This window comes from Crocodylus porosus, unplaced genomic scaffold (genome assembly GCF_001723895.1).
Source record: "Crocodylus porosus isolate Cpor-Errol unplaced genomic scaffold, CroPor_comp1, whole genome shotgun sequence".
Taxonomy (NCBI): Eukaryota; Metazoa; Chordata; order Crocodylia; family Crocodylidae; genus Crocodylus; species Crocodylus porosus.
Window position 1 is genome coordinate 7,268,917 of NW_017728927.1, and position 9,962 is coordinate 7,278,878.

Here is a 9,962-nt window from a genome sequence, read left to right on the forward strand (position 1 = left end):
CCCACTGCCCACGTCCTTCCAGGTCAAATAAGACCTGTCCACCACCCCTCTCTGGGTGTGGCTCTTCAGCCAATTTACCACCCATCTGACTGCGTAGGCATCAACACCACAATCTCCTTATTTTTTAATGAGAGCGGGGTGAGAGACAGTGTCGAAGGCCTTTCTAAAGTCCAAAAAGACTACATCCACCACGACACCTGTGTCCAAGGATTTGGTGACCTGGTCGTAGAAGGCCACCAGGTTGGTCTGACAGGACCTGCCTCGAACGAACCCGTGCTGGTTGCCCCTAAGCATAATCTCCCCTTGCAGATGTGCATCTGGATAATTTTCTCAAAGAGCTTCCCCAGGACCCCAGCTGCACTGCTGGGGGAACGTGCTGCAAAATCTAACCTAATGCAACCCACAAAGAGAGGGGCCTCTCCTAAGTGATTACCTTCTCAAAGGCCAGGTTAAACTCATCCCAGTAAAGAGCCAGCCCCTCCGGGCCAGGGGTCTCAGCTAGTCTGGCAAAGACCAGTTCAGTATTGGTAACAGAGCTGAACACTTCCTGCGTCAAGGTTAACTGAGCCAGCTGGACGGGAGTCAACACCTTTAGGTACGCCATCTAGAATGAGGAAAGAAAGACTAGTTACAACATTTGGATGCTTTCCTTTGGAAGTGGCCTTGCAAAGAGGAGAACTACAGTGCCAGTCTCCCTGATGCCTTGCTTCAAAGGAGTCTTACAAGAGTGCTGTTTAATATTTGCAGTAAAACAGAGCTTGGAGATCCCTCCTGAAGTCCAAAACCCTGATGTGCTTGGACCTGTACGTACCCAAAAGCAAGCAAGAGATCTTGCATCAACAGCTCAAATGGAAAGGAGAAGTATTATCATTCCCATTTTACAGGTGAGGAACTGCAAGGAGATGCAGTTGAATGCAAGGTGTGCAGCTCATGCAAGAAGTGGGTCTTCACACCAAGGGAACATGGGGTTTCAAGCCTGGATCTGTCAGTTCAATGCTTTATTCCCCAAACTATGCTTCCCCTTACAATGCCAAGAAAAGTATATGACAAGCAAACCTAGCAGGGCCCTTCACACCAGTGGGATTGGATAGCCCAGAAAGGCAGCTTAGAGGATCCACTAAATAGAGGGCAGAAACATGTTGGATCCAGTCTGGGTTATATCCTGACTCCTCTGAAATCATTAATAAAACTCCCACTGGCTCCTTTAGCGCTTGGTAGTATAACACCTCCTTATTTATAACATATCGAGACCTTGCAGTACATCAGCTCCATGGCGACTTATACTTAGAGGTCAAAACAAGATGGGAATAGCTGGACTCCAGGGCAGTAATACATGACAAAATAGCAACCCAGCTTCTCACCCCAGTGAAGTTATCGTTGATGGCGACAAAGTCTGTTATGTTTGCCGTGGTTTCGAACCGCCAGAAATAAAGGGCCATCCAGTTCTCGGTCATGCAGCAGTCTAAAATACAGCAGTCACGGGGGAGGAAAACATGAAATCTTTGGTATTTCTGTTGTGAGGCTGTCAGAAGAATGCAGCTCTCACTCAGTTAGGGGGAAACTTCCCACCGCTCGCAGGAGGTTACAGCAAAACCCTAAAATGGCCATGTACTGAAAGGATGGGCGAACCTGCGTCTAACACAGGTAACATCACATCCTGAGAAATTCTGGGAAAACCATCGCAATGAGTTATCTGATACCACTGAATCAGAGAGAAGTCAGGCTGGAAGGGGTCTCCAGAGGTCTAGTCCAATGCCCTGCCTGAAGCAGGATCATCCCTATCCAAACCATCCTATCCAAATCCATAATCTAAACTCTTCATAAACTACCATCACCCCTGACACAGCACAAGACGTAACACCCGAACCCGCCATACGGGGTTAGGGGAACCAGGGTCGTATTATGGCCCTGAGACCCCCTAGTTAATTTTCAACAAAATAATTTAAAACTTTTTCAAAGAATTGCAGTGTAAGGACATTTTTTTGCCAAAATCTTGTTGGTCTAATAAAAGACCTCTGCCACGTGCCCTGCGTGTAAAGAAAAGACACCAGAATGGTTCAACTGGTTCAACTTTGCAGGTGAAGCTGCTGATACCAAGTGGATTCTTGTTCATTGTCTGAGCTTTTTTTTCATTTGGGTCGTCTTTACCAACCACCAGCTTTGAACAGCCACCAAGTATCTTTGAGTTTGTTAGCTCTGTGGGAGAAAGACCTTCTTGCCCATGTTGTTGGTGCAGATCCCAACCCTGGTAGGGTCTTTTTGACCTTCTCAGACCACCACTATAAATAGCTATCCTTGTGAGCATCGCTAATGATCCATGCCTCCTTCATGACTCTCTGGATATTATCAAGATGATGCAGTCATACAGAGAAATACGTATGGCTTCTAGGTCTAATCTTCCTTAGGGCATCACACATTGGAAAAATCAGGGCAAGACTTGCCTATGCGGAGAAGGACCTCGACGATCCATTGAGTTACACCTGTCTTTGTCTCTGTTGTCATCTGGTCGAATGCATAATCCAAGCCTTTCACCCTGCAAGACAAGTCAATGAAACACCCTACTGAGGTGCTTTGGCTTGTTGAGAATGAGGCCCCAGGTAATTGCACCATAAAATGCAGAGGTTCAGCAGTGTTTTAGCTGATGTAAGAAGTGGTCACCTGGGTCTCTTCTCACCATTTCTAATGGCCCATCAGTCATCCCCTTCCACTAAACTTCTTTTGGCCTTTGGTGGCGCCTGCCATTGCACTGCCCACAGAAGAAGGAAGATGAGTTCTCCTTTAACGGGCCTGGACGTCTACTTACATGGTTTGTAACTGTGTGCAGTTCGTTACAGGAGTCAGATTCTTCAGCTCCTCGGCGGTGATGGAGGGCAGAAATAATGTCAGTATGCCACTGAACCAGAAATCCACGTCAGTCATTGTCATGGAGGCAACATAGGGCTTCAGAATCTGGAAAATGCCCTTTAGCATCACATCGCGAACTCTGATGTTGGCTATGCTCACGATGTCCACCTAGAGACAAAAAAAATAATGGGGGCTCTGCAGGCGCTGCGCTTATTTTGATGCAATGGCAACATATATACAAACATACATACATACATATACATACATACATATACACATATACATGCATACATATACACATACATACATACATATATATATATACACACACACACACACGTGTGTTCTCAGGCATTGCAGAGTGCTAGTATGATGCTGTTCCCTTTGCAGTCAATGGAAGTTTTCTGCAGGGTGGGGTTATATACAATTCGACTTTTTTTCCCCCCACAAAAATTTGATATTTTCTGACATGACACCAGAGGAGTCAACAACATCCACCCAAAGATGGTAGTGATGATGGCATTGCATCAACCTCCCTAACTGATGATGCCTGCTGAGGGCTGTGCATTTTTTGTGAGTCAAATGAAGCTTTGCAATCATTGCATTTTGAAGCAGGCCTTTCTGAGAGAGACTGTCAGTTCTGCAGAATGGCAATAGGGTGACGCGCAGGGTCTGATTTGGATAGGCACCCATTTTAAGGCCATTTTGGCCTCTCAGAGCAGTGCAAAGGGGCCCAATGTTGCAAGGGAGCAGCAGGAATAGTCCCGTAGTGTTAGCATCCATAGCCCAAGGAACTTCCTCACCTCAGCCGCCAGCTTATTGAGTTCTTGCAGGAAGCTCTGTAGTTCAGAGATGTTTCTGCCTCCAAGCTCACCCATCAAGATCGCTGCGTCCATCTCAGCACTGGCTTGGGTGCTGTTGGTTAGGAGGTTGGAGATGACAACCAGTTTCCCCAGCTGCGCTGCCGTTAGCAAATCCATCACCTCGTACTGGAAGGAAAGGTAAAGGGCCTAATCGTCAGTTAATTCCTGAGGTTCACACACGGAGCCAGAGACGTCATTTAAAAAAATGTGCTTTGCAATATTTTTTGTGACCAAAAGCAGTATTCTCAGCTCCCTGAGACTGATAGTGCCTTGTTATTCATGAGTGTTTGGACAGGAACTAGGCACTAATGAAAATGCTTGCAGATTTTACTAATTTCAATGCAGATTTTCATACCTCTATTCCAACTGGGCCGTTCATTTAAATCTATTTTAGTCAGCCAAAAAGGGTGTGGGGGGGAGGGGAGTCATGTGACTTAAGTGACCACTCATTGCCACTAAGAAATGGTGAAAACTGAGATATAGAGAGTTAATGAAGAATCAAGAGCCTGAAAAAGATGCATGCAAATTGGCTGTCAAATATAGATCAGGAGCGCATTGGAAGTAGATCAAGATTAGTTTCTGAAGTGGAGAGGGGATAAATGCAGAATGAATGCTGCTTCCTTAAAACACGGTCTTGCCAGAAAATTCAGGGTGGAAGGGAGCTCAGGAGGTCACATCTAGTCCAAGCCCCTGCTCCAGGCAGGACCAGCCCCAACTGCATCATCCCAGCCAGGGCTTTGTCTACCTGGGTCTGCAAAACCTCCAAGGATGGAGAGTCCCCCACCTCTCTGGGCAGCCTTCACCACCCTCCTGGTGAGAGAGTTTTTCTTCATATTCAACCTCAACTTCCGTTGCTGCAGCTTGAGCCCATTGCTCCTTGTCCTGTCATCTGCCCCCACTGAGACCAGCCCAGCTCCGTCCTCTTTGCAGCCCCCCTGCAGGGAGGTGAAGGCTGCTATTCAACCCCCCTCCGTCTTCTCTTCTGCAGACTCAATCAGCCCATTTCTCTCAGTCTCTCCCTACCAGTCCTGTCCTCCAGCCCCCCAACCATTACCATTGCCCTCCGCTGGTCTCTCTGCAACATGTCCACATCCTGTCTGTAGCAGGGGCCCACAGCTGGACACAGGCCTCCAGATGTGGCCTCCCAGTGCTGAGTAGAGGGGAGGAATCACTGTCCTTGATCTGCTGGCACCGCTCCTACCGATGCAGGTGAATGAACATTCAAAAGGGTAGGATGGGCTCCTCTGGAGAGGGCCAACACAAGAACCGTGCACCACTAACGTTCATGTCCAGGGCCTGGTCCTTCAAATCCCAGCTGCACCGGGAATTAGTCTTGGGAGATACTTACTCCATTAAAGCTGGGATTGAGCCGGATGAAATCGCTGTAGTCGGCGTAAACACTGGAGAAGCCAAAGTTGTCTTGCAGCCAGTCTCGGCTGGTAGCAGCGGTGAAGGTACAGGCAGCTCCTGCAAGGAATGTGGAAAGGGAAGGATAAGAGGCGGGCAATGTGCAGCCTGGTTGGCAATACTGCACTTGAGACATGCAGGCAGGCAAACCCCATGGGGGAAAAAACCAGCTCTGTTCTGGAAGGCTGGAAGTTAGACAGCATTGCAACGCTGGCTCTCCTGATGTCATTTCCACTGATCCCGAAAAGCTCCTGTTTGGCTGATGATGGCAGCTTGCAATGCAGGTCTGGGTGTCATGATGGACTGATGATCAGTGCTGAGAAGGTGAAGTCAGGAATCATGATTTCTCGGGTCAGAAGGGACCTGAACAGATCATCAAGTCTGACCCCCTGCCCTGGGCAAGAACGCGTGCTGGGGTCATAATACCCCAGCCAGATATCTACCCAACCTCCTCGATCTGGCGCTCCCCTCCCAGTTCTAGCACGTCAAGTCACTGCACCTTCAGCCTTTCAATGGATCCATACTGGACCCCCTATAATAAAACTTCCCTTGCATAAAGTGATGGAAACTCGATCCACTAATGACTAAAATGTTCCCTGACCTTCTGAGCATCCTCGAGTGCAACCTTGTGGTGCAGCTTTGACCTCTCGGAATAATGGTCTCTTGGATGCAAAATGAAAATGGTCCTAGCAGTCTTCAAGCAGCCTCCCACATTTTCCCAGTGCCCCACAATGGCAGTTAAGGAACCAGCACAGGTATGAGGAGAAGGTACCACTCAGCGGGAGGGCAGGAGCTTTGCAAAATGGATGGAAGAAGGCAAAATCGAACAACACGTTACCTTCTTTTGCCACCTGCCCATTGAGAAAGTTCAGTCTGGCTTTGCAAACGGCCTGCTGGGTCTCAGGATCTAACTCGCCGTGCACTGAATTCAGTCCTCGGTAGCTGCAAATTGCACAAAATGAAACATGCTTCTGATGTCGCACCGTATAGGGCCTTGTGCCCAGCCACTCCCTTAGCCACCAGAAACAATTGCCCTTGAAACCTTAGGGAGCTCGAGCTCTTAGTGACCATTTTTTTCAGTGTTTTTGCTCTTGAGAGTTTTTGACTTGGGAATTAACAATGCATCATGTCCCTCTCGGTGAAGACAGAAAGGATCAAACAACTGGCAGAAGTGTGACTGCTGATCTGAGCCCACCATCACCTCTTAGGTCTGCAACGTGCATGGACAATAAAGAGCATCTTCCTGCTCAGAGAGCGAGTGTGCTCCTTTCCAGTGGTTTTACACTGGTGAAACTCCATTGACCTCGGGGGGATGTTTCTTGATTTAGGCCCTTGTAAAGGCAGGGCACCAAAAAAAGCAGCACTTTTCAGCCAAACTGAGAAAGGAAGGAGATGCCGGAGAAACGCAATGGAAAGGGAAAAAAAGCAAATCAAGTGTTTTATGAACCTCATAAAAGATTCAAGTTCACTGGAATTCGAAATGAAGGTTTGGGTCGGTTCTTAATTAACGTAAGCAAATGCAGCAGTCTTTGGTAGCAACCTGTGCCATGCCCTGCTGCTGCTGCTGGGAAGAGAGGTGACACATCCATGGTTGGCTAACGTCTACGACTTACGTGTGACAGCTTCAAAATGTCCAAAGCAATGTTTGCAAGGGGATCAAGAGAAATGCTGGTGAGGGTAGCTGCATGGCAGCCACAGAGGCTGTAGGTAATAATGTCCTGTAGCAAGCCCTCGTATATGCTATGCAGAAGCCAAATCTGCTAAACCTGCCTAATGTTTCTCCTTCCTAGATGCCCCTTCGCTGCTATAACCCGTATACTTACATCTCTTGGAAGTCAGCGCAGCCTATTTTTGTTGGGATGAGTCTCAGTATGCGTGCATCGGCAACCGTCAGCAGCATCTTCAATTTAACCTGGAACAAGTCTTTCAGAGAGGGTGAACAGAGGTCTGGGAAGCTCTCGTTGACTTTGAGGAGAGCCGTCTCCAGCACCGAGTACATCACTTCACGGTCTAGTGGCGGTGATAGCGCTAATGTTGTTAGCTCAGTTAAGTAGGCATCCAGGAAGAGGACATCGCTGGCTCTGAGAACTTGGATGACGCCAGCCGCAAGGCTGCGGTTGGAGAAGACGTTGTGACCGGCTGTGAGTTGGGCTACCTGCCTGGCTGTGAGGACGTCCACAGCTGCAAACTACACACACGTGGTTATAAGTAAAGGCTCTGGGTGAGGTGCGAGACTTAAGCTTCTGAGCAATGTGCTGGATGGCCTGGGACGACCCAAGTGGCCTTTGGATCTAGTTTTGCCTGGACCAGGGATCAGGGTTGGAGTCCTAGTGTACGAAAGCACCATCATAACAAAACAGTATGCAGTCTATTTTATTGCCTGCCACACAGTGTCTTCATGGCCTCGAGTGCACTTGGTAAAGATACAGCTCTTTGTGTAGAGAAATATTATAATTCAGCAAAAACGAACGGAAGGTTTCAAACCCAACCGCGGTTTGTACCCTGAAACCCAATCCTTCTACCTTGTACCCCGAAACCCCAATATTTTCAGCTAACCACCAAATAGCAAAATGAACCAGTCTTTTCAAAGTAAATTCTCACCCCATCAAAGCTACTCCAGGAAAGGGTCAGGTCATCGTATGAGACATAATTCAGGAAACTCTTCCAGTTGCTTAGTATCCACTCTTTGGCTGTACTTTTAGGGCATGCTAAGAAAACACAAAAAGAAACTCTTAGTTCTCTAGGGGAGAGTGGTGCTGCATCGCAAGAGAAATGTAGGAAGAAGACAGCAGAGTTAAGTGAAGAGGTATTTGCCCTCCACAATGCCATTTGCTTACTTACTGATACTCCCCTTCTCCCCCCAGCATATTTAGAAGTCATAGCTCAAGGATGAGTTGAGAGAGCTGTGTAAATACATCTATTCTGCTAGTAACAGTAGTGAGACAATTTGTGCTGCAGAGTTGGTCAAATAATAATGTACAAATCATATTCATTGCAAAATGTTGTGGACTTTTTTTCTGTTGCGTACATACCGGTGAACACATTTTTTCCCCAATTCATTATTAGGTATTTGCTTACAGAGTGTTAATAAACATCGTCTCTGAGCAATCCCGTGATATCCAAGACCTTGCACAAGGCATATTTTGACCCCACGGGCTGGTCACTTACTATAAAGCGTAAGGAAATGTATAATCCATTTGGCTACTAGTTGCCTAGTGCTGTTGTCCATCCTGGGGTATACACTGTCCAGAGCTTGAACGCTGATAAAGAGGAAAAAGAAAGAATATTGCAGTGATTGGCTCTTAGTAGCTGTTTACCTTTCACATTATGCATTTCTCTCCAAGGTAGAGGTGTCCATGGGCACTGATGTCAAACCCTCCCACCCCAAGGACATGGGATCTGCAGAATCACATAGTCTCTGCTTAACGCCTGTCTCATCTCCTCCTAAATCCTGGATTTCTCTGTGTCCGCTCCCCAGGCTTCCCATCTCATTCACCAGTTCCTGCCTCAGGGACAGGTTCTCAGCTGGTATCGACTAGCACTGCTTCAAAGTGCCAGTTCCCCCCCAGCTGAGGATCTGCCCCTATGGGACTTCTTCATATATCTGCAATAGATTCCCCACTAGCAGCTCACACTTCTCCTGTGATAAAGGTGTGATGTGGAGGTGAGCTGCTCTTTACTGGCTTCCACTCTCATCACATGGGGGTAGCACTCATGTGGCTGCTGGTCTACATTAGCCCACGGCATGCCTGTGCTCTCATCCTTGACCCATTGATTTTTCCTTGCACCTAAGTGCTGGGAAAAGACCAGAGGGATGGCGATGCTGGTCACAGTGTTCCAGCAGTGCATGCTTGTCATGTACTATATATTTATCACGCTTAGAAAATGCATCACTTTCATTAGTACTACTTATTCATAACAAGAGTTTGTAACTAGAATAAAGGCTGAGAGTAGAGCTAACACCAGGCAAGGAATAAGAATAACGGTTCGACCACAAGACATGTGGGCTGGGCATGCAGCACGTGCAGCCTTCCATTCACAGTGTAATCAAACAGCAAGCTCGAGCTGGACATACACAGTGGCCAGGCCGTCACAGGTGATGGGGAGCTGAGCCATGCAGTTCAGGATGCTGGTGTCTACAGCGGTCAGGTAGGCATGCAGCGTCTCCTGGAGCCATGAAGCTAGGAAGCCTGCGTTTTGCACTTTGGGGTTGGTCTTCAGGACTTCCCAGGCTGCCTTCAGCAGGAAGACCCTGGAAGCTGGGGTGATCTGGGCACTGGGGATCTAACAGGAAAATGCTGCAATTATTATTTGTTGTAGCACCCAGGACCCCTGCCAAGGACCCAGATGCCTGTTATGCTAGGTGCTGTCGAAACGTTGAACCTGAAGATGGTCTCTGCCCCAAAGAACTTAGTATCTAAGACAAGCAACAAGGTAATCATTGGCCAGGTAACATGTGGCCTCAGCACCCCAGTGGGCAAGCTGTTGCCCCGTGTCTGTAGGCAATGGGTGTGCAACCTGGGCAGTACTCCAAGAGGTACCCCTCCCCAGCTGAAGGGATCGAAGCAGGTGCACAAGCGCTGTGGGAGGTGTAGGGACCCTCCTCCCCCTATACAGCAGAGCCAGACCACCAGTGGGGGCTTAACCATGAGCTGTCTGTGAGCTACATCCCTGACAAAGCTGCCCACACAAACATGCCTGAGTTATTGTACTCATGCATTGGACGGATGGCTCTTCTGTGCAACGCACGCTGCTTTCATCCATCATTCCCTCCTTACTCTTAATATCCACTTCTGGCCACCGTCACGTGCATCTGGGAGTTGCTGCAGATTTGTGCCTTAACATGTA

The 9,962-nt window shown here is 48.0% G+C and overlaps 1 long non-coding RNA gene across 1 annotated transcript; it reads left to right on the forward strand.

Annotated features, from left to right (window-relative positions):
- The first annotated feature begins 213 nt into the window (after positions 1–213).
- LOC109314830 lies at positions 214–4,635 on the forward strand. Its single transcript, XR_002102374.1, has 3 exons — positions 214–225; positions 2,628–2,631; positions 4,504–4,635. It is a non-coding gene; the product is annotated as an uncharacterized LOC109314830 (long non-coding RNA).
- Positions 4,636–9,962: the final 5,327 nt, after the last annotated feature.